Source organism: Astyanax mexicanus, chromosome 1, assembly GCF_023375975.1.
Source record: "Astyanax mexicanus isolate ESR-SI-001 chromosome 1, AstMex3_surface, whole genome shotgun sequence".
NCBI classification, from domain to species: domain Eukaryota; kingdom Metazoa; phylum Chordata; class Actinopteri; order Characiformes; family Acestrorhamphidae; genus Astyanax; species Astyanax mexicanus.
In genome coordinates, this window is record NC_064408.1 from 131,974,964 (window position 1) to 131,999,156 (window position 24,193).

The 24,193-nt window shown below is 41.8% G+C and overlaps 1 protein-coding gene and 1 long non-coding RNA gene across 2 annotated transcripts in view; one reads left to right on the forward strand and one right to left on the reverse strand.

Annotated features, from left to right (window-relative positions):
* The window catches only part of LOC111197509 (NACHT, LRR and PYD domains-containing protein 12-like), a 592,302-nt gene that overhangs the window by 517,643 nt on the left and 50,466 nt on the right, over positions 1-24,193 (forward strand). The gene's annotated exons all lie outside the window — the stretch shown is intronic.
* Positions 17,524-18,519, reverse strand: LOC125785741 (uncharacterized). The gene is made up of 3 exons (XR_007428082.1): positions 18,369-18,519; positions 18,034-18,294; positions 17,524-17,858 (listed from the first exon to the last, which is right to left on the reverse strand). It is a non-coding gene; the product is annotated as an uncharacterized LOC125785741 (long non-coding RNA).

Below are 24,193 nucleotides of genomic sequence, written 5' to 3' on the forward strand. Positions count from 1 at the left end.
GTGATGGTTTGGAGATTCATGTCTGTCATCTGCTGGTGTTGATCCACTGTGTTTTATTATCAAGTCTAAAGTCAGTGCTGTTTTGTTTTCACACAAAATCTTACAGCACTTCATATCTTACAGCTTCCCTCTGCTGAAAACAACTTTTATGGAGATGCTGATTTCATTTTCCAGCAGGACTTGGCACACTGCCCACACTGCAGAAAGTACCAATTGGTCTTATTATATAATATTCTAATTTTCTGATACACTGATTTTTGGGTTTCATTGGCTGTAAGCTTCATAATCATCAACCATAAAATAAATAAATGCTTAAAATAGATCACTCTGTGTTTAATACATCTATATAATATATGAGTCTCATATTTTGAACTGAATTAGTAAGATAAAGTAATTTTTCAAAGATATAATTATTTTTGGAGATGGCCCTGTACATTAAATCCACTCCAGTTTAACTCTGTTTTCTGCTGTAAAAACTGTATGTATAAAAACGATAAATAATAAGACACATTAGTACTGCAAAAGAAGTACATGCTCTAGAACCTCAATAAAGCGGGGAACATTTTTCAAGGTGTCATTTTAGTAGCAAAGTTCATATAAAATAATACCACAGACTAACTGCTGTTCCATGTAATGACGTTTATTTATATTAGCAACAAATATTTCAAACATTACACATGTATTTACCCAATTTAGTGGGTGTGGTTAGACTAGACAATCACAACAAACCATACTTACTGAAGTCTGAACAGAATAATAATTATATAAACGGAATGGCAATCCACTAGATCAGCTGAACTCAGAGCGGAAAACGGAGTGAAATGTAGACATTGTATGTTTTTATTGAGCATTTAAACATATTCTGGCTGTTTTTTACGCTTTAAAGTACAAACAGTACTAAAGTACAACAGAAGTAAAAAGTCGCCGACCCGAAGAAACAGAGAGAAACGAGTGCAAACGCAAACAAATGAATCCTATCCGGCCTTACACCATTCCTCCAAATCAACAGAGACAGGACAGTACACCAGGAGACAGGACAGTACACCAGGAGACAGGCCAGTACATCAGGAGACAGGCCAGTACATCAGGAGACAGGCAGTACACCAGGAGACAGGCAGTACACCAGGAGACAGGCCAGTACACCAGGAGACAGACCAGTACACCAGGAGACAGGACAGTACACCAGGAGACAGGCCAGTACACCAGAAGACAGGACAGTACACCAGGAGACAGGCAGTACACCAGGAGAAAGGCCAGTACACCAGCAGACAGGCCAGTACACCAGGAGACAGTCCAGTACACCAGCAGACAGGCAGTACACCAGGAGAAAGGCCAGTACACCAGCAGACAGGCCAGTACACCAGGCGACAGGCCAGTACACCAGCAGACAGGCAGTACACCAGGAGACAGGCAGTACACCAGGAGACAGGCAGTACATCAGGAGACAGGGCAGTACACCAGGAGACAGGACAGTACATCAGGAGACAGGCCAGTACATCAGGAGAGAGGCCAGTACACCAGGAGACGTGGACGAGGCTGTAGGAGGGCAACAGCAGAAGGGCCGCTCGCTCCTCCTTTGTGCAAGGAGGAACAGGAGGAGCAGTGCAAGAGTCCTGCAAAACGACCTCCAGCAGGACACTAATATCCATGTTTCTGCTCAAACTGTCAGAAACAGACTCCATGAGGGTGGAGTTAGGTCCCGACGTCCACAGATGGGGCTTGTGCTCACAGCCCAACACCGTGCAGGACGCTCGGCATTTTCCAGAGAACACCAAGATGGGCAGATTCACCATTAATGCCCTGTGATCTTCACGGATGAGAGCAGGTTCACACTGAGCACACGTGACAGACGTGAGAGAGTCTGGAGACGCCGTGGAGAACGTTCTGCTGCTGCTGCTACATCCTCCAGCATGACCGGTTTGCAGTGGGTCAGTAATGGTGTGGGGAGGCATTTCTTTGGAGGGCAGTACAGACCTCCATGTGCTCTCCAGATGTAGCCTGAGTGCCGTATGCTGGTGCAGTGGGTCCTGGGTTCCTCCTGATGCAGGACAGTGCAGGACCTCATGTGGCTTAAGTGTGTCAGCAGTTCCTGCATGAGGAAGGCATTGAAGCTCTGGACTGACCCCCCCGTTCCCCCCCGTTCCCCACATCTGGAACATCATCCACCAACTCCACACTGCAGCACAGACTGTCCAGCAGTTACTGACGCTTTAATCCAGGTCTGGGAGGAGATTCTTCAGGAGAACATCTGCTTCCTCATCAGGAGCGGCCCAGGTGTTGTAGGGAGTAGGGGTGGGCGATGTGACCCTAAAATAATATCACGGTATTTCATGGTATTTTGAAGATAACGATACTCTTGACGATATGACAAAACACTGAATAAAAAAAAAATCAAGAAAACACTACTGCAACAAAATAAAAACGAAGTTTTATTATTGCGTATGATATGATATATGATGACACACCCCTAACTGAGATATTAAAAACACAAGAATTTTACCAGATTTGTAACAGAAGTCAATGATCCAGAATGTCATGATCCTCATAATGCACTCCAAATATCTCCATACAGATATAATCTGTCTCCAGTAGATATAGAATTGGAAAGGAGAACAGTGTGATTTTATTTCTTTTACTAAAAACAGTAAAAAAGTAGAACCCTGATGTGATAATTAGGGGTGGGTGATATGGCTCCATATTTCAGGGTAAAATATCGTTCACCATATTCAAAAATGTTGGTGATATTATCACGTACGATACGATAGGGCACACCCCTAGTAGGGAGGTCATACAGGCACATGGAGGCCACACCCACTGCTGAGCCTCATTTTAACTCATTTTAACTCATTTTTGTGTTACTTTGTTCTCAACACATTCCACTATGTAATAAATAAAGATTTTCAACTGGAACATTTTATTAATTGAGATCTAGGATGTGTTATTTTAGTGTTCCCTTCATTTTTTCGAGCAGTGTATTAAATTCTATTTAAATAAATGCTTAATTGTTTTGTTTGTAAAAGGCTTAATGACGCTTTCATTAAATATTGTTTATCAATGTGAAATCAAACTAAAAGTATCAGTTTTTTATCATGGTTTTTATTTTATTGTATTTATTTATTGTATTTAGGTATTAAGAAAGTTATTTTAGATTATATTAGTTATAATATTAGTTTTTGTTAGTTTTTACTCTGGGTTAATGGTTTATATTGTGATGTAAATCATTATTATGTTACACGTTTTCAGGATGTTTCTGGAACATTACTGTCGATCTTTTCAGGAACTTTTTAAAAACATTGTAGAACATTTATATCTAGATTTCTCTGATAACTGGCCACTAGATGGAGACTATGCTGTGTTGTTTTGTGATCATATGAAGACACACCTGAGACACACCTGAAAACATTCTAAAATCTGACTAACCAATCTGAAACCAGTCTAACCAGCTCATGTGACACTTCCTGTAATCTGATCACACCTCAGACATACTCTTAGAAAGAGACACTGCCTTACAACACGGGAAATAGAAAGGTAGGATCAATATTTCTCTTTAAATAGTTTTATTCTTATAAAATATTTTCATTTTGAGTTTAATTTTGCAATCTTGTTGAAGCTCATACATTTGAATTTTACTAGACAGAAATGCAGCAGATTTTCAGGAGTTTTTTCATGTTGTAAAAGAATCCCTGTGAAAAAACGAGGCAGCTGTTTTAGAGGAAGCTGTGTTTAGCTTTTAATTTGCTCGATTTTTTATCAATCTCTTTATTTACATTTCACATTAAAAGAAGGAAGTGCTTTATGGGTTTAGGTGGAAAACTTTTAGTTTTGGCTGAAATGTTTCAGTGTCTGAAATTTTGATGAATCCTTTAACTACACATCACTAGAGCAACAATACTCAAATACAGTAATGAAAGTGTTGGAACCTGTAAAATGATTTCTCCCAGTCCTTACAGAGTATCGGAAATACACACAATTAGAGAACATGCACATCACATGTAGTCAAGTAGCTTTAGTTTTATTGTTAATACAGTACATGTACAGGAAATCCAGAGTATTATACTTCTGTTACTCTCCTACCCAAAGTAACAGCCAAAAAAACATAAAGTGATAGTTTACTAAAATTCAACTAAATCAAATTATAAATGATATAAGAATGAAATAAACACTAAACAAGGTCATATAGACATACAGTATATGAGACAAGAGACAAAAGACAATAGAGCAATATAAAAGTGAGAGTGTACCAGTTAGATATGATGGGAGATTAAAGAGGGAATGACAGAACCAGTAGAATCAGAACCCGTATAAACATTAGTGCAAATATAGAGTTTAAAAGCTTCAGTTCCTCTGTTGATTCCAGTACTGGTTTACCAGAAAATCCTGAAGGAGAATATCTGGCCATCTGTTCCTTAGTTTTATTTATTGTTGTTTTATTGTTTTATTTGGATCCTCATTAGCTGCTATTGCTACAGCAGCTATTCTTCCTGAGGTCCAGCTAACATCTCACACATAAATATAAATCACACGTCACAGTTAAATGCTCATAACAAAAAAAGTTCTATACTAATAAATACATTTTACAACACAATAAGCAATCAATACAAAAAGAAAGACAAGTACAACATATATTTGTATACTAGGTGTACACAAATTCATAGACAATACATACACAAATTAATGATAGTAGGATTAAGAAACTTTTTAAGAGAATAACTGGTATGACTGATCATTACTATTTTAAATCTATCCCTTATAGTTCACATTCTGCATGTGGACAGATATTCATATATCCTCCATGTCTTTTAGATAATGTATTTTAATTCGTTTTTTGGACCTTGTTTAGCTATTAGTGTTCAGTAGTGAATCAGGTAAGCAGTTCCACTCTTTAACGGCTCTATAAATTACTGTTTTACACATGGAATTGGTTTTAGCTCTTGGTGGTTTAAAGTAATGTTTTGTTGAGTATCTGGTAGTATTAGTTTCTCTCTGTGTTATTTTTTGTAATTGATCATAAAGGCCCACTGGATATTTTAGATCAATAGTGTTCTTTATGTGTCCCACAAGGTTAGTTTTAAACCTTTAAATCTTCAACCTTCAGCCACTTTAGCTCCTTGTGCATTTTATTTATGTTTGTTCTGTATGGAGACAGTAAAGCCATTCTTGCTGTCTTATTCTGCTTTATCTGTAATGTTGTTAAATGTTTTTTGCTGCGTTTGAGCACACTGCTGCACAGTAATCTAGGTTGGATAAAACTAAGGATTTTATGAATATTTTTAATGTTTTCTTTGTAAATCTTGTTCAATTGTTTCTCCGTGTATTTTTAAATTTAACTTTGTTTCTCCAACTGATTTATGCCCAAATATAATATATTAATATATTTAGTATTAGTTGATTTTAGTTCTTTATTTAACCTATTACATTACATTACATTACATTACATTACATTACATTACATTTGGCAGATGCTTTTGTCCAAAGCGACTTACAATAATGAAGTACATGTAGTAGTACAATAATGAAGTAAAGAGTAGTATCATCTGCATACATCTGTAGCCTGGCTTCATTCAATACTAAAGGCAAGTCATTTATGTATATCGAAAATAATAATGGCCCAAGACATCTTCCTTGTGGTACTCCCAGATTTACATTTTTACTCTCAGACAAACTTCCATTGTAGTAAACCCTCTGACTCCTATCCCAAAGATAACTTTTAAACCATGCTATTACAGTTGGATTTATCCCATAACAGGCTAGTTTTTTTAATAGCAAATCGTGATTCAACACATCAAACGCAGCACTTAGATCTAAAAGAACTGCTCCCACTAATTTTCTTCCTTCCAGTTCTTTTAACCAATCATCGTTCATCTGAATTAATGCAGTGGCTTAGTGACCTAAAGCTCAGGAGTAACTTGGGTTCTGCAGCAGGATAATGACCCAAAGCACACAGAACAACAAGTTCACTTCTGAATGGATTAATAATCTAAATGCAGGTTTGGAGGATCTAGTTAAAGTCTGATTGAGATGCTGTGGATGATCTTATCATGATTAAAACAGTTTTGTAAAGAAGAATGGAACTAAATTCCTCCACAGTGATGAGAAAGACTCGTTATCAGTTATCAGTAAAGCTTGATTGCAGTTGTTGCCGTGGAACAACCTAGTTATTAGATTTAGGGGAAAATTCTTTTTTACACAGGGCTAGATTGGTTTGATTTTTTTTTCTTTTAGTAAATAAAATTATCATTCAGAAAGTGCTTTTTATATTTACTCAGGTTTGTCTGATATTAAAGTTTGTTTGATAATTGAAAAAATATTGTTATGACATAAAAGCAAAACCAAAAGAAATCTGTGGGGGGCAAATACTTTTTCTTTAACACCAGTTTCAGACTCTTCACTCTGGAGAAAATGTGTAGAAACGTCTACAAGCCTCTACCCTTAACTCAACCCAATTCTCCCACTCTTACTACCAGCAGCTAGAACATCAGCCTGATGGTATGATATAGACTGGGGGGGGGGAGAAGAACCCCTGCTGGGTAAAAACCCAGGGCATATAGAGCAGAAACCCCGCCCCCAGGAGACTAAATTCTTTATGGAGGGGTAAATTATCCCAAAACAACCCCAGTTCTGTATTACTGATTAAACTAGATTACTTCAAACAGTTATTAGCAGTAAGTATTATTATATGATTGGTCATGTTCTATAATTTATACATATCTATTTCATTTCTATTCTACAGGTTCCCCTGAGAAGAGTGATCCCCTTTCCCTCCCCATCAGTGGATCCTCCCGGTGGGATAAAACAGCCTCTTAACTGGATCCATTTGGGCTCTACAGCTTTATTAAAGACAGGAACAGGAGGTCAGTAAACACAACTACACTCCCACTCACTAATGTCCCCGGGGTTATGGTGATGAGGTGAACTGTCTTTATCACATAATAATATGATATGAGTGTGATTTCTCTACATTACTCTGCTCTGAAGGTAGATGGTAGTTGTTAGCACTGTAAGTCTGTTGGGAGCTTCAGCTAAAAGTGCTGTATTTCAGAATGCTGGGGGAGAATGGAGTTGGGCTGTTTAACAAAAGTTCATACTGGTTATCATGTTTCACTACTTCCCCCCAAGTCCATTTCACTCTGGATTTCTCTTTAAATGCTGATATTTCTCTGTAGTTTTGGGAAGGAGACAGTAATGATGCTGTAGATTGGGGGTTTAGTCTTTTTAAATGAGTATATTTTAATGTGCTGAGTAAGTGTTTAATGAAGAGCTTTAGCAGGAAACAGGAGCAGCTGTGCGTGTGAGAGAGATTTAATTCATATTTCTACATAAATAAATAGTTTTTAACCTGTGAACTCCACAGTAGTGATGCTGTGTTTGCGTTGCTAAATAAAACCACTGATGCTGTTCATCACCAGCCTCTGTTATAAAGAGGAAATTAAGGAGGAAACTGGCGCTAAGCTTGGTACAATCATTAATTTTACATAAAAAAATATATGTTACAGATTAATCGCATGCTTTAGCACGTTAACATTGACAGCGATGGTTAAAACATTTAACGTTTAATGAGTTTCTCCTTTTTCTCGATTTTCTACAACAACAGCTCACACTGCTGCTATGGGGTTCAGTACTTTAACCACAGTAATGATGATTAAATGAGACTAAAATGTGCTGCAGCAGGTTTTTATCCTTCCAGAGAAAAGAACAAACATTTAAGTTATGAGACAGAAATGTAATCCAGCAGCTTTTTATCTTTCTAGTGAAAAGAACAAACATTTAAAGTGTGTTAAAGTGTGTGTATGAATAAAAGAGTGTACAGTACAGTGTAACACTACAGTGTTGGATTAAGACATAAGTGAGTGTTTATTATTCCAAAATAACTTTTTTTCTGTAAATCCTGATTTTTTAAATAATTCTGATACACTTAACCTTTCTTCTGTCTGACTTACTGAAACATAAAATAGTAGAAATCTCTACTTTATCTATAAAATCTGTACTAAATCTATACTTTATATACTTATGTCTTATTATGTACGGTCTTCACTATGAGGTCATAGAGCTCAGTATAGATTAATAGATAGTCTTTATTGATCACAGTGGAAATATGTTTTCACCATCATTTATAGCCTTACAGAGAAAGACACATAAATCACTCAACACATACTCTTCTATACTGGGGTCAAATGACCATTTCCTGTAATTAAATGTAGGATTAGATTCTTCTTATCTCAGTAAAACAAGTTAAATGTGATTTTGTCTGTGGTTCAGAAAATACATGTAGAGTAACAGCATCTTACACTGTTTCTGTTACAGTGTAATAAACAGTGTAATTACAGTTAGTTATATTTGTGTAAATACATATTGGAATATTTTGCTTATGGAGTCTATAGCTGAAATGTCAGCAATGGGTGTTCAATAGATAAATTCACTAATTAGGGTTCTTGGATGTTTTTGGACGTTTATAATAATAATTGATTAATAAACATTTTTTCTGAAGTGGTATGAATGCACTTTGTCAGCAATAAATGTAGAAATAGAACTAAATGAGATTTCTCCTGAAATATGAAGATGTAGGAGGGTGGGGTTATTGGAGATCTGTCAGAAACTGTGGGAGCAGCATTCTCTTTTGTGCTGTAGTGTTTTTGATAAGCAGTGTTAAAAAGAGGGAGAGCGGGAAACTGGAACGTCTTCACATCAGTGGAGTAAACTACTGAACATCATGAACAATGTTCACCACCCTCGTCATCATCAGACAGAGGATCTGAAAACAGAAAGACAGAAGGAAATGGGGAAAAGCATCTGAACGTGATTCACGTGGTATTTATGAGCTAGAAAGTCGTATTTATGAGTTTCTAAGGTGAAGCTGAAAGCAGTATTATAATAATTGGACACTGAAGTCCTGCGTTATTCTGTTTTCTACAGTTTGCTCATATTTAGACTCTGGATCTAACATCAGTTTTCAGAAATGAACGGGGTTTTCAAAAATCTAAAATATGGTCAGAACCCTATAGGTTCTGTTCTGTGTTCAGATGTTGTGTTTTTCTCCTGAACATCACTGAATCCTCTGATTTACAAGATTTTCTAAATGAGAATATTGCTAAATACAAGCTAATATTTTCTGTGATATTTTAGCTGAAATATCTCATTATCTCCAGTGAGATTCTTAATTATCACATGAACAAGCATGATTTTCATGATCAAGGTTTCAGAATCCAGGATTGATTAGATTGTGAATAAGTTCACTTTATTATACTGAACTGATGTTATGTTATCGAGCCTGACCCAGAAAAGAAGGTAAAATCACAAACGCATTAATATCAACATTTAAAACATTTAAATGAGCTAGCAGTGTGCTAATCTCTACTCTACCTTATAGTCTAACAGACTGTACATCATACTGGCTTCCTCTTAAACTGTTTTTAATCTCTGTATGATAATGAGCTACAGCTGAATCTGATTGGACGTTGCTCTCTATGGTGATTGATGTGTTTTTGTTCTGATGGGAGTAAAATGTGCTTCAACTGGTTTTCTCTTTCTGAACAAAAGGAAAATACAGACCGTTCCTCATTCCTCAGCCCTTCTATAAAAGTGCAGCTAAAAAACAGAAGAAAATAAAGTCAATTCCAGCTGCTCGCTTTAATAGACTGTAGATAGTTCCATGGAAATGAGGTCCAGTAGAGTTATGATCCAGACTCTTCTGTACAGTGTACAGGTGGGATCCATCGATTATCCAGTATGAGTTCTGCAGCTGTAAAAGCAGACAGTAGTAGATTTCACTGCTATGATGATAAATCAAGGTTTGAAATGTTGTTTAAAGGTATAGATCTGGAGTTATCCGTAATCTTTTCTCTCTCAGTGTTGATATATCAGAATTAAACTGTCTCCAGAACACTGAGAGTGATGGACAGAACCAGAAATAACACATAAAAATCCCTGATTCTCCTAGAAAACATAAATCACAGAGGGGAGAGATCATCAAGTGCATATAGAGTTAAATAAATCTATATCTACATCTCCAGAACACCATCTGGTGGATCAGAGTTTTAGAAGATATAAAAGTCAGACTGCAGAAATGATCAGAAAGAAGATCCTGTAAATCAGAGTCTGTATATTTGATCAGGAATCTGGATGTTCAGAGTTGAGTTGAGTTTATTTACAGAAACGTATGAGAACAGCTCAGTCTATCATAACCAGTCTGTCAGGTTCAGGAGTTCAGAATCGTTCCTTCTCTCTCTATCTGACTGACTGTGGTATTTAGGGTTAAGGGGAGGGATATGTGTGAAAGAACATGAGTGGTTAAAGGTGTAAGGAGACGATGATATTGTCAGTTTAAGGGGACAAATTACTTAAAATGAATTATCATACTAAAAGAGCATGCTACAAGAGACAGTTGAAAACTCCCTCTGTTTTACAACACTGAATAGTTGATTACATAATACAAGGACATTTCCCCATTCCAAATGAAGAAAGATAACTTGGATTTAAGCTTGTCCCAGATCCCAACTGGTGGGGAGAGAGGGATCATGCAGGAACAAAAACTGCTGATATATGGGCATATAGAGAATTAGGAAAATGAGACCAACCTGTAGTTAATTTCTCTGGTCTGAACCAATTGATGAGTTCATTTATTTGGATTGTTTTCCCCTTGGTTTGGTTTGTTTTTACTCAGGCACAACCCTAAACGTATCAAAACGTGCCTCAACAAACCATACGAGCACAATGTCTTTTCTGATTGGTCACATCAGGTCCTCCCTCTCCCCCTCCCTGGACCCCTACCAGTTTGCATTTCAGTCAAATTGCTCTCCACTGCGTCTCCACTGCTCTCACACATCTGGACCTGCATCAGAATGCTGTTTGTTGACTTCAGTTCACTCTGCTGACCCACGACTGCACACCAGTGGATGTCAGCAATAACCTTCAAGAAATGTCAGAAATAACTTGCCAAGCCCAAAACAGAGACAACACAGTCCAAGTGGTGACTTTATGTTGAAAAAATGACAGTTTGTCACTTTCAGTTTCTGCTTCTGAAGCTGGGCAAACACTTCTTCCAGCCTTTCCACTGTTGTCCTACAGTGGCAGACATCACAGACTGATAACGGCAGTCCCCAAACATACGCTCCATGAGATGATGGAAAGTACCAGGTGCTAACTATCTCACACTTAGTACAAATACCACTTTTTTACCAGTATCGGTGGACAAGGGGTCTAAGCTAAACATGCCATGCTCTCCTCGGCCGGGACCCTCCAAGACTGTAATCTCTGTTCATTTGTAGCCTCACAGCTAATCTACTACACTGTACATAGTAAAGTACCTAGCACAGCAACCCCCCTGTTTTGTTAAAGAAAAAAAAAATAACGCTGTATTAACAGGCACACAGGAAACCTTATAATATAGCTAATAATTCAGTTTTTTTAGTTCTCGTTTTTCTCATTTGCTCACCAATGGTTATTTTTTGCCATAGTTTTCTTAACAAAAATGGGTGGAAACTGGGCTGGTGAAGTTCACTAACGTAAGACTTTGGATTTATCTGTTGTGCAAGTGGACTCTGGACCAGATCAATTTTATGGACCCACCCCGGATGTTACCAGATGCTGTATGGTTACATAAGCATTAGTATTAGCATGTAGACAGTGGAATCAACAATTTTGTTCTTGGGCTGTTAAAGAAATTTCCCCCAGGCTCAGATTCACAAAACCCTAGCCATTGTTTACTGTAAATAGGATTATTCTAAACCATATATTACGGTAGCTGAGGGCACAGCAGAGCTGGGGCAGAAAGCTGCAATCGCTTTTACTGCAGAAACTGAACATGAAACAGAAATGAGGTTTACACTCAATAAACATCATTTAACCAGCTTTAATCAACACATTTACATCAGAAACACAACAACTACATATCTGTGGAAATACAGACCTTTCTTTTACTACAAATCCCCTATATTTAAAACTTTGTTATGTACAGGCCAACATTTAACTGTCAGATTTCTGACTTCTGAGTACAATGGATTGCAGCAGTGAAATTATTCACTTGACTGACTGACATTCCTTTTCTACCATTTTCAGTGTTCTTGCCTTTAAAGTAAGGCTGGGTTCAGACTTGCGCAACAACAGAGCGAGTGTTGCCACTTAATATGCAACACAAACAAGTGCATTCTTCATTTCACAGTTTTCTTTGTGTTTAATGCATGTTTTGTAAATAAGAACTTCTCTTATTGGCACACCCTCAGCTGTAATCTACCCGCTGAACTCGTGTTGCCAACCTTGGGATTAGGTGAGGCGGCATCAGAAGCACCTCACTTAATTTTTTATTTTTTCTAAATTCGTGGATATTTTAAATCACTGCTAACATTAGTGGTATCTGCTGCAGGAGACCTGGCTTTCAGCATATCACATCAGGTTTTAGTGTTTGATTGAGCAAGTGTTTACTCAGGTTAGAAGTGCTTCCATGGGAAGCTTTGCATGTCAATATTTCATGTTACAGATATTGCAGATCTTGTTTGTGACAGATAAAAAAATGTAACCCTGTTGGACTCTGTTTCAGATGGCCATTGCCCTGACCGTGAGTGATGCTTGATGCGTAGTTTCTGAGCTGTATGTCTCTATGCTATGTGTTGATAGCATGTTGATACTGCGTACACTGTTATCTGTCTGGATCTCTCTACTCTGGGTTTCGTTGTGCTTGCCTGACCGGTTTTGTAACATTTTGTGGAAGAATTTTGCTGGAGTGCCTGAATCCTCACCCTAGCTAAAGTGGTGCGAGATAATTTCTTATTTTTTGCAAGTTTGTTTCTTAAATGTTTCAGATAATCAGACAATTTTAAATATTAATCCAACACAACACAAGTGAACACAAAATGAAGTTTATAAATACAGGTTTTTATTATTATGTAAGGACCTACCTGCTCAAAGTGAAGTAGACCAACAAATACTCAAAAGCTAGACATCATGCCAATTTCCAAAGAAATTAAGGAACAAATGAGAGAGATTTTTTTGCCCAGTTTCTTACTTAAGGTGGAGTCAAGAACACTCACCTTAACTGAGGCAAGTGAGGCCTGCAGTTCTTTGGATGTTGTTCTGGGTTATTTGGGATCTCCTGGATGAGTCGTCGCTGCACACTTTCCGTAATTTTGGTCGGCCGGTCACTCCTGGGAAGGTTCACCAGTGTTACATGTTTTCTCCATTAGTAAATAATAGTGAATCACTGTGGTTCTCTGAAGTCTCAAAACTCTATAAAAGGCTTTATAACATTTTCCAGACTGATAGATGATCAATTGCTTTCTTTCTCATTTGTTCCTGAGTTTTGTTGGATATGAATATGGTGTCTAGATTTTGAGTATATTTTGGTCTACTTTGTCAGGCAGGTTCTATTTAAATGATTTCTTGATTAAGAACAGGTGTTGCTGTAATCAGGTGTGGGTGTGGCTAGATAAATTGAACTCAGTTATGTTTTAACTGGAGGGGCAAACGCTTTTTCACAAAGGGTCATGTAGATTAGATTTTTTTCTCCCTTAAAAACTTTCATTTAAAACCTGCATTTTGTGTTTACTTGTTTTATATTTAAATTTGATTGATGTTCTGAAATATTTAAGAGTGAAAACATGCAAAAAAAAAAGAAATCATGAAGGGGGCAAACACTTTTTCACACCACTGTATATTCTGTTCTCATTTCACATACAACCCCAATTCCCATCTCCTGCCGGCCGGTGTGGCTAGCCTGTGAGATTAGGGGACTGTGTTTAGTGGAGGTGCACATACATCCGCGCGCAGACTCGGAATTTGCACTCGGGAAGCTACACGAGGCCATCAACAAGCAGATGACAGCTACGCTCTCCGTAGGACCATAAAAGCGGGCAAACGTGGGTACAGAGAGAAAGTGGAAGCACAGTTTAACACAGCCAACACCCAGAGGACAACACCAGGAGTCTACACAGACATTTATAACACATCACTCTCTCTCTCTGTTGTGCCAGCTTGCTTCAAACTGGCCACCATTGTGCCAGTTCCAAAGACTGCCCCCACCACCTGTCTGAATGACTGGTGACCTGTTGTCCTAACCTCCATCATAAGCAAATGCTTTGAGAGGCTGATTAGGGATATCATCTGTTCCTCACTGCCTGCCCCCCTGGACCCACTGCAGTTTGCATATGGGCGGAACAGATCCACTGATGATGCAATCGCCCTGACCCTGCACACTGCCCTCTCCCACCTGGACAAGAAGGACACGTTTGTGAGAATGCAGTTTGTGGACCACAGTTCAGCATTCAACATCATCTTTCCCTCGAGGCTCAACGTCAAGCTCCGGGATCTGTGTCTGAACAGCACACTGTGCAGCTGGATCCTGAACTTCCTGTCAGACCGACAGCAGGTGGTTAGGATGGGCAACATCACATCCTCCTCACTGACCCTCAACATCGGAGCCCCTCAGGGCTGTGTGCTCAGCCCGCTCCTGTACTCCCTATACACCCACGACTGCACAGCCAGACACAGCTCCAATCTCATCATCAAATTTGCTGACGATACAACAATTGTTGGTCTGATCTCCAATAACGACGAATCAGCCTACAGAGAGGAGCCTACAGGTCCTGGAAAACTGGTGCCAGGAGAATAACCTCTCTCTAAACGTCAGCAAGACCAAGGAGCTGATCGTGAACTTCAGGAAGCAGGAGAGAGCACACTCGTCGATCTCCATCAACGGGACTGCGGTGGAGAAGGTCAGCAGCTTCAAGTTTCTGGGTGTTCACATTAGCGAGGATCTGACGTGGACAGAACACACCACACGGGTGGTGAAGAAGGCACAACAAGATCTCGTGTGATGAGATCTCATGGTATGACGATATTCCTCGTCAAGCTTAAACCTGTATCACAGGGAAAAAACAAAAACTGTTTACTGTGGACTTTTTAAGAGGGATCTGGCAACACAGTAGCAGTGAGAGCAGCTCTCAGCAGAAGAGGAAAATTCAGGCATTTGCATAGAACAGAGGTCACTAATGGACCCAAACGTTGTCCAATGTGGACCCAAACCTACTGAGAAGGATTTAATTGTATACGTGCTTTATTGCGGCGCAGTAAACTCACAGACCAATCACGTGTGGGGTAAGATCACCAAACGCTCTCTTCAGCCAATCAGATCTGTGCAGACGCGGTAAGAAAAAAAAAATAAATAAACACACCGCTCCTCACGCGGGATGGAACCCGTGTTTTCAGGGTCGCGGTCCAGCTGCTCTACCTTGAATTGGGATGCGGCCGTGAAAAAACACCTTTAAAAGGAGATAGAGAGCCCGAGAACGGGCAGAAAAACGAGAACTGTCGGAAACTAAAGTCACGCCGAGCGCGACAGTGACACAGTCGAGGAATGTATACAAATCTGGCCAGAGGGGCTTTTTTTATTCTTATTATTATTATTATATATTTTTTTCATCATTCAGTTCAAACTGAATAGCACTTAATTATAGTTTCATGTCTCGTCTCATCTCGTGATATTAGTGTCTCGTCACACCCCTACACAACAACGCCTGTACTTCCTCAGACGGCTGAGGAGGTTTGGTCTGAACCCCAACATCCAATCCCAGGACTTTCTACACCTGCACTGTGGAAAGCATCCTGACGGGCAGCATCACCACCTGGTACGGGAACTGTACTGCTCTGGAGAGGAAATCCCTGCAGAGGGTTGTGCGCACAGCGCAGTACATCACTGGGGTTGAGCTCCCAAACCTTTTGGATTTATACACCAACCGCTGCCTGAGGAAATCCAGAAGGATCATGATGGACCCGTCCCATCCAAGCCACTCCCTTTTCTCACAGCTGCCGAGTGGAAGGAGGCTCAGAAGCTTGAAGACCAGAACCAGCCGGTTCCGAGACAGCTTCTTCCTGCAGGTGACCAGGCTGTGGAACAGCCAGTAGAACAGTGTTCTGCCCAACCCACCCCACTGACACCCATACAAACTCTGCTCCCTGCACTTTACTTTACACTGCATCTATCAGACTTTCCCATATTATACAGCATTCTGCCCCCTGCACTCCCCACTCAACTCATTCCTTACCTGCACTCACTCACAGTTATTCTGTCACCTACTGGACTATTTCCTCACTTCCACACACACTCTAGATATCTACATATCTACATCTGTGCAATATTTATTCTGTGCAATTTGTTCTGTTGGACTGTTTGATAACGTTAGAGTGATGAACATCGCCTCATCCTCACTTGTGAATGACTGCGTCTTTCAGGGATGCTTCCTTTATACTTAATCTTGACTCTTACCTGTTTCGATTTAACCTGTTCACCTGTGGAATGTTCTAAACAGGTGTTTTTGAGCGTTGCTCAATTTTCCCAGTCTGTTGTTGTCCCTGTCCAAACTTCTTTACAACCTGTTGCAGCATCAAATTCAAAATGAGTGAATATTTGCAAAAAACAATAAGGTTTATCCGTTTGAACATTAAATATCTTGTCTTTGTAGTGGATTCAAAGGAATACATATTGAAAATGACTATGGTATTGTATTGTATTCTGGTTTTATTTACGTTTTACACAAGGTTTACTGGAATTGGGGTTGTAGATGAGATAAATCTGATCATGTTGACGAGTCTCTCAGTTCTGTGTTTATGGATGATCTGTTTACAGAGGGACACGTATCCCGTCTCCAGCTGTGAGTGAATGAGGTGGAATTCTTCATAATGGGGGGTAAAAACTGCAAGTGGGCAGAAGGAGCTTCTGACCCAGAGTAAGTAGCTTTACATAACATCCCTCAATACTCAGACTTTACTCCACACTTTACTCTCATTATGGATCTTCATGAGGGCCTGTTTTAGTGTCATCTTCAATTAATTGCCCTTTTTACATCTAATGTGTTCCATATTATCAGATTGAGGCGTATTGTATTGTGTGAAATTCTCTCTGGCCAATCAGTGCTCTTCAAGGTTTCTGTGAGAAATCCGCCCACAGGAAGCTGTTGGTGGACTATTCTCAGTGCTGCAGTGATACCGAGGTGTTTAAAACCTCCAGCAGCACTGCTGTATAAGATTCACTCACTGTACCAGCTCAACACTCACTAACACCTCATACACCACCACCATGCTAATCACTGCTGTATCTGATTCACTCACTGTACCAGCTCAACACTCACTAACACCTCATACACCACCACCATGCTAATCACTGCTAATCACTGCTGTATCTGATCCACTCACTGTACCACCAGCTCAACACACACTAACACCTCATACACCACCACCACGCTAATCACTGCTGTATCTGATCCACTCACTGTACCAGCTCAACACTCACTAACACCTCATACACCACCACCATGCTAATCACTGCTAATCACTGCTGTATCTGATCCACTCACTGTACCACCAGCTCAACACACACTAACACCTCATACACCACCACCATGCTAATCACTGCTAATCACTGCTGTATCTGATCCACTCACTGTACCACCAGCTCAACACACACTAACACCTCATACAAACCCCACCACGCTAATCACTGCTGTATCTGATCCACTCACTGTACCACCAGCTCAACCACACACTAACACCTCATACACCACCACCATGCTAATCACTGCCAATCACTGCTGTATCTGATCCACTCACTGTACCACCAGCTCAACACTCACTAACACCTCATACACCACCACCATGCTAATCACTGCTAATCACTGCTGTATCTGATCCACTCACTATACCACCAGCTCAACACACACTAACACCTCATACACCACCACCATGCTAATCACTGCTGTATCTGATCCACTCACTGTACCACCAGCTCAACACTCACTAACACCTCATACACCACCACCATGCTAATCACTGCTAATCACTGCTGTATCTGATCCACTCACTGTACCACCAGCTCAACACTCACTAACACCTCATACACCACCACCATGCTAATCACTGCTAATCACTGCTGTATCTGATCCACTCACTGTACCACCAGCTCAACACACACTAACACCTCATACACCACCACCATGCTAATCACTGCCAATCACTGCTGTATCTGATCCACTCACTGTACCACCAGCTCAACACTCACTAACACCTCATACACCACCACCATGCTAATCACTGCTAATCACTGCTGTATCTGATCCACTCACTATACCACCAGCTCAACACACACTAACACCTCATACACCACCACCATGCTAATCACTGCTGTATCTGATCCACTCACTGTACCACCAGCTCAACACTCACTAACACCTCATACACCACCACCATGCTAATCACTGCTAATCACTGCTGTATCTGATCCACTCACTGTACCACCAGCTCAACACTCACTAACACCTCATACACCACCACCATGCTAATCACTGCTCTATCTGATCCACTCACTGTACCAGCTCAACACTCACTAACACCTCATACACCACCACCATGCTAATCACTGCTAATCACTGCTGTATCTGATCCACTCACTGTACCACCAGCTCAACACACACTAACACCTCATACACCACCACCATGCTAATCACTGCTAATCACTGCTGTATCTGATCCACTCACTGTACCACCAGCTCAACCACACACTAACACCTCATACACCACCACCATGCTAATCACTGCTGTATCTGATCCACTCACTGTACCACCAGCTCAACCACACACTAACACCTCATACACCACCACCATGCTAATCACTGCTAATCACTGCTGTATCTGATCCACTCACTGTACCACCAGCTCAACACACAATAACACCTCATACACCACCACCATGCTAATCACTGCTAATCACTGCTGTATCTGATCCACTCACTGTACCAGCTCGACACACACTAACACCTCATACACCACCACCATGCTAATCATTGCTGTATCTGATCCACTCACTGTACCACCAGCTCAACACACACTAACACCTCATACACCACCACCATGCTAATCACTGCTAATCACTGCTGTATCTGATCTAATTATACCAGCACAACACACCAACATTAAACAAATAGTTCCACCATCAATATGTATTTAGTATACTATACTAAAAAAGTAAACTGAATTCTTTATTTTTCCACAAATTTTAATCAATCAATCAACTTTTATTTTTACTCGGGAAGAAACATTGAGGGTGACCCTCATTTACAATTTACACATTTATTGATAATTTAGAAATAATAAGAAATAAAATAGTAAAAAATAAATAAATAATAAAGAAATAAATAAAAGTATGCATTTTAAATCAACATTTAATGAAAATATATATGTAAAACAAAAAAAATCTAAAATACCATTAAAAAACAAATTTGACATAAAAATAAAAATGTATAAAATACTAAATAAGTAAATAAATTATAGTAGAAGTAAAATATTAAAAATGATAAGTGATTAAATGAGTAATAGAACTAAGAACAAGAATGAAAATACAAAACATAAAATGAAATAAAAAAATAAAAGTAATAATAAATAAACAAAAAATAAATGAATAAAATAAATAAAAAATAAAAATTATATAAATAATATAAGAAAAAAGATAAACTAATAAAAAAGTCATTTAAAACAGTCACAGGCTTTCTGATGGTGATTAGAAACTAAAAGTTTAAAATGGTTCAGTGATTCCAGTGAGCTGAGCTTTAGAGTTTCCTGTAGTGAATTCCAGCTCGCTGCTGCTCTGCTCTGTAGCTAAACGCAGATTTTCTCGGTATCTGACAGCTGATCCAGCCTCTGGAGTCTGATATGCATTATTATTAAGTGAGATCAGTGAAGAGATATAAGATGGCAAAGTGGTAGTGAGCAGTGTAGAGTAGTGTGCAGTGGTGAGTAGTGAGCGGTGTAGAGTAGTGAGCGGTGTTGAGTAGTGTGCAGTGGTGAGTAGTGAGCAGTGTAGAGTAGTGAGCAGTGGTGAGTAGTGAGCAGTGTAGAGTAGTGTGCAGTGGTGAGTAGTGAGCGGTGTTGAGTAGTGTGCAGTGGTGGGTAGTGAGCGGTGTTGAGTAGTGTGCAGTGGTGGGTAGTGAGCGGTGGTGGGTAGTAAGCAGTGGTGAGTAGTGAGCAGTAGTGAGTAGTGAGCAGTGGTGAGTAGTGTGCAGTGGTGAGTAGTGGTGAGTAGTGAGCAGTGGTGAGTAGTGAGCAGTGGTGAGTAGTGTGCAGTGGTGAGTAGTGAACAGTGGTGAGTAGTGAGTAGTGGTGAGTAGTGTGCAGTGGTGAGTAGTGTGCAGTGGTGAGTAGGGAGCAGTGGTGAGTAGTGAACAGTGGTGAGTAGTGAGCAGTGGTGAGTAGTGTGCAGTGGTGAGTAGTGTGCAGTGGTGAGTAGGGAGCAGTGGTGAGTAGTGTGCAGTGGTGAGTAGTGTGCAGTGGTGAGTAGGGAGCAGTGGTGAGCAGTGGTGAGTAGTGAGCAGTGGTGAGTAGTGAGCAGTGGTTAGTAGTGTGCAGTGGTGGGTAGTGAGCAGTGGTGGGTAGTGGGCAGTGGAGAGTAGTGAGCAGTGTAGAGTAGTGAGCAGTGGTGGGTAGTGAGCAGTGGTGAGTAGTGAGCAGTGGTGAGTAGTGAGCAGTGTAGAGTAGTGTGCGGTGGTGGGTAGTGAGCGGTGGTGGGTAGTAAGCAGTGGTGAGTAGTGAGCAGTGGTGAGTAGTGAGTAGTGAGCAGTGGTGAGTAGTGTGCAGTGGTGAGTAGTGTGCAGTGGTGAGTAGTGGTGAGTAGTGAGCAGTGGTGAGTAGTGAGCAGTGGTGAGTAGTGAGTAGTGAGCAGTGGTGAGTAGTGAACAGTGGTGAGTAGTGAACAGTGGTGAGTAGTGAGCAGTGGTGAGTAGTGTGCAGTGGTGAGTAGTGTGCAGTGGTGAGTAGGGAGCAGTGGTGAACAGTGGTGAGTAGTGAACAGTGGTGAGTAGTGAGCAGTGGTGAGTAGTGTGCAGTGGTGAGTAGTGTGCAGTGGTGAGTAGTGTGCAGTGGTGAGCAGTGGTGAGTAGTGAACAGTGGTGAGTAGTGAGCAGTGGTGAGTAGTGTGCAGTGGTGAGTAGTGTGCAGTGGTGAGTAGGGAGCAGTGGTGAGTAGTGTGCAGTGGTGGGTAGTGAGCAGTGGTGGGTAGTGGGCAGTGGAGAGTAGTGAGCAGTGTAGAGTAGTGAGCAGTGGTGAGTAGTGAGCAGTGGTGAGTAGTGTGCAGTGGTGAGTAGTGTGCAGTGGTGAGTAGTGGTGAGTAGTGAGCAGTGATGAGTAGTGTACAGTGGTGAGTAGTGAGCAGTGTAGAGTAGTGTGCAGTGGTGGGTAGTGAGCGGTGGTGAGTAGTGAGCAGTGGTGAGTAGTGAGCAGTGGTGAGTAGTGAGCAGTGGTGAGTAGTGAGTAGTGAGCAGTGGTGAGTAGTGTGCAGTGGTGAGTAGTGTGCAGTGGTGAGTAGGGAGCAGTGGTGAGCAGTGGTGAGTAGTGAACAGTGGTGAGTAGTGAGCAGTGGTGAGTAGTGTGCAGTGGTGAGTAGTGTGCAGTGGTGAGTAGTGTGCAGTGGTGAGTAGGGAGCAGTGGTGAGCAAGTGTGAGTAGTGAACAGTGGTGAGTAGTGAGCAGTGGTGAGTAGTGTGCAGTGGTGAGTAGTGTGCAGTGGTGAGTAGTGAGCAGTGGTGAGCAGTGGTGAGTAGTGAGCAGTGGTGAGTAGTGTGCAGAGGTGAGTAGTGTGCAGTGGTGAGTAGTGAGCAGTGGTGAGTAGTGTGCAGTGGTGGGTAGTGAGCAGTGGAGAGTAGTGAGCAGTGGAGAGTAGTGAGCAGTGTAGAGTAGTGAGCAGTGGTGGGTAGTGAGCAGTGGTGAGTAGTGAGCAGTGGTGAGTAGTGTGCAGTGGTGAGTAGTGTGCAGTGGTGAGTAGTGGTGAGTAGTGAGCAGTGGTGAGTAGTGAACAGTGGTGAGTATTGAGCAGTGGTGAGTAGTGTGCAGTGGTGAGTAGGGAGCAGTGGTGAGCAGTGGTGAGTAGTGAACAGTGGTGAGTAGTGAGCAGTGGTGAGTAGTGTGCAGTGGTGAGTAGTGTGCAGTGGTGAGTAGGGAGCAGTGGTGAGTAGTGTGCAGTGGTGAGTAGTGTGCAGTGGTGAGTAGGGAGCAGTGGTGAGCAGTGGTGAGTAGTGAGCAGTGGTGAGTAGTGAGCAGTGGTTAGTAGTGTGCAGAGGTGAGTAGTGTGCAGTGGTGAGTAGTGAGCAGTGGTGAGTAGTGTGCAGTGGTGGGTAGTGAGCAGTGGTGGGTAGTGGGCAGTGGAGAGTAGTGAGCAGTGTAGAGTACTGAGCAGTGGTGGGTAGTGAGCAGTGGTGAGTAGTGAGCAGTGTAGAGTAGTGAGCAGTGGAGAGTAGTGAGCAGTGGTGAGTAGTGGAGAGTATTGAGGAGTGGAGTGTAGTGAGCAGTGGTGAGTAGTGAGCAGTGGTGAGTAGTGAGCAGTGGTGAGTAGTGGAGAGTATTGTGGAGTGGAGTGTAGTGAGCAGTGGTGAATAGTGAGCAGTGATGAGTAGTGTGCAGTGGAGAGTAGTGAGCAGTGGTGAGTAGTGAGCAGTGGCGAGTAGTGAGCAGTGGAGAGTAGTGAGCATTGGTTAGTAGTGAGGAGTGCGAGTAGTGAGCAGTGGTGAGTAGTGTGCAGTGGTGAGTAGTGTGCAGTGGTGAGTAGTGTGCAGTGGTGAGTAGTGAGCAGTGGTGAGTATTGTGCAGTGGTGAGTAGTGTGCAGTGGAGAGTAGAGAGCAGTGGTGAGTAGTGAGCAGTGGTGAGTAGTGTGCAGTGGTGAGTAGTGTGCAGTGGTGAGTAGTGTGCAGTGGTGGGTAGTGAGCAGTGGTGAGTAGTGAGCAGTGTAGAGTAGTGAGCAGTGGTGGGTAGTGAGCAGTGGAGAGTAGTGAGTAGTGGAGAGTAGTGAGCAGTGGTGAGTAGTGAGCAGTGGTGAGTAGTGAGCAGTGGTGAGTAGTGGAGAGTATTGAGGAGTGGAGAGTATTGAGGAGTGGAGTGTAGTGAGCAGTGGTGAGTAGTGAGTAGTGGAGAGTAGTGTGCAGTGGTGAGTAGTGTGCAGTGGTGAGTAGTGGTGAGTAGTGAGCAGTGGTGAGTAGTGAACAGTGGTGAGTATTGAGCAGTGGTGAGTAGTGTGCAGTGGTGAGTAGGGAGCAGTGGTGAGCAGTGGTGAGTAGTGAACAGTGGTGAGTAGTGAGCAGTGCTGAGTAGTGTGCAGTGGTGAGTAGTGTGCAGTGGTGAGTAGGGAGCAGTGGTGAGCAGTGGTGAGTAGTGAGCAGTGGTGAGTAGTGAGCAGTGGTTAGTAGTGTGCAGAGGTGAGTAGTGTGCAGTGGTGAGTAGTGAGCAGTGGTGAGTAGTGTGCAGTGGTGGGTAGTGAGCAGTGGTGGGTAGTGGGCAGTGGAGAGTAGTGAGCAGTGTAGAGTAGTGAGCAGTGGTGGGTAGTGAGCAGTGGTGAGTAGTGAGCAGTGTAGAGTAGTGAGCAGTGGAGAGTAGTGAGCAGTGGTGAGTAGTGGAGAGTATTGAGGAGTGGAGTGTAGTGAGCAGTGGTGAGTAGTGAGCAGTGGTGAGTAGTGAGCAGTGGTGAGTAGTGGAGAGTATTGAGGAGTGGAGTGTAGTGAGCAGTGGTGAATAGTGAGCAGTGATGAGTAGTGTGCAGTGGAGAGTAGTGAGCAGTGGTGAGTAGTGAGCAGTGGCGAGTAGTGAGCAGTGGAGAGTAGTGAGCAGTGGTTAGTAGTGAGGAGTGCGAGTAGTGAGCAGTGGTGAGTAGTGTGCAGTGGTGAGTAGTGTGCAGTGGTGAGTAGTGTGCAGTGGTGAGTAGTGAGCAGTGGTGAGTATTGTGCAGTGGTGAGTAGTGTGCAGTGGAGAGTAGAGAGCAGTGGTGAGTAGTGAGCAGTGGTGAGTAGTGTGCAGTGGTGAGTAGTGTGCAGTGGTGAGTAGTGTGCAGTGGTGGGTAGTGAGCAGTGGTGAGTAGTGAGCAGTGTAGAGTAGTGAGCAGTGGTGGGTAGTGAGCAGTGGAGAGTAGTGAGTAGTGGAGAGTAGTGAGCAATGGTGAGTAGTGAGCAGTGGTGAGTAGTAAGCAGTGGTGAGTAGTGGAGAGTATTGAGGAGTGGAGAGTATTGAGGAGTGGAGAGTATTGAGGAGTGGAGTGTAGTGAGCAGTGGTGAGTAGTGAGTAGTGGAGAGTATTGAGGAGTGGAGAGTATTGAGGAGTGGAGAGTATTTAGGAGTGGAGTGTAGTGAGCAGTGGTGAGTAGTGAGCAGTGGCGAGTAGTGAGCAGTGAGCAGTGGTGAGTAGTGTG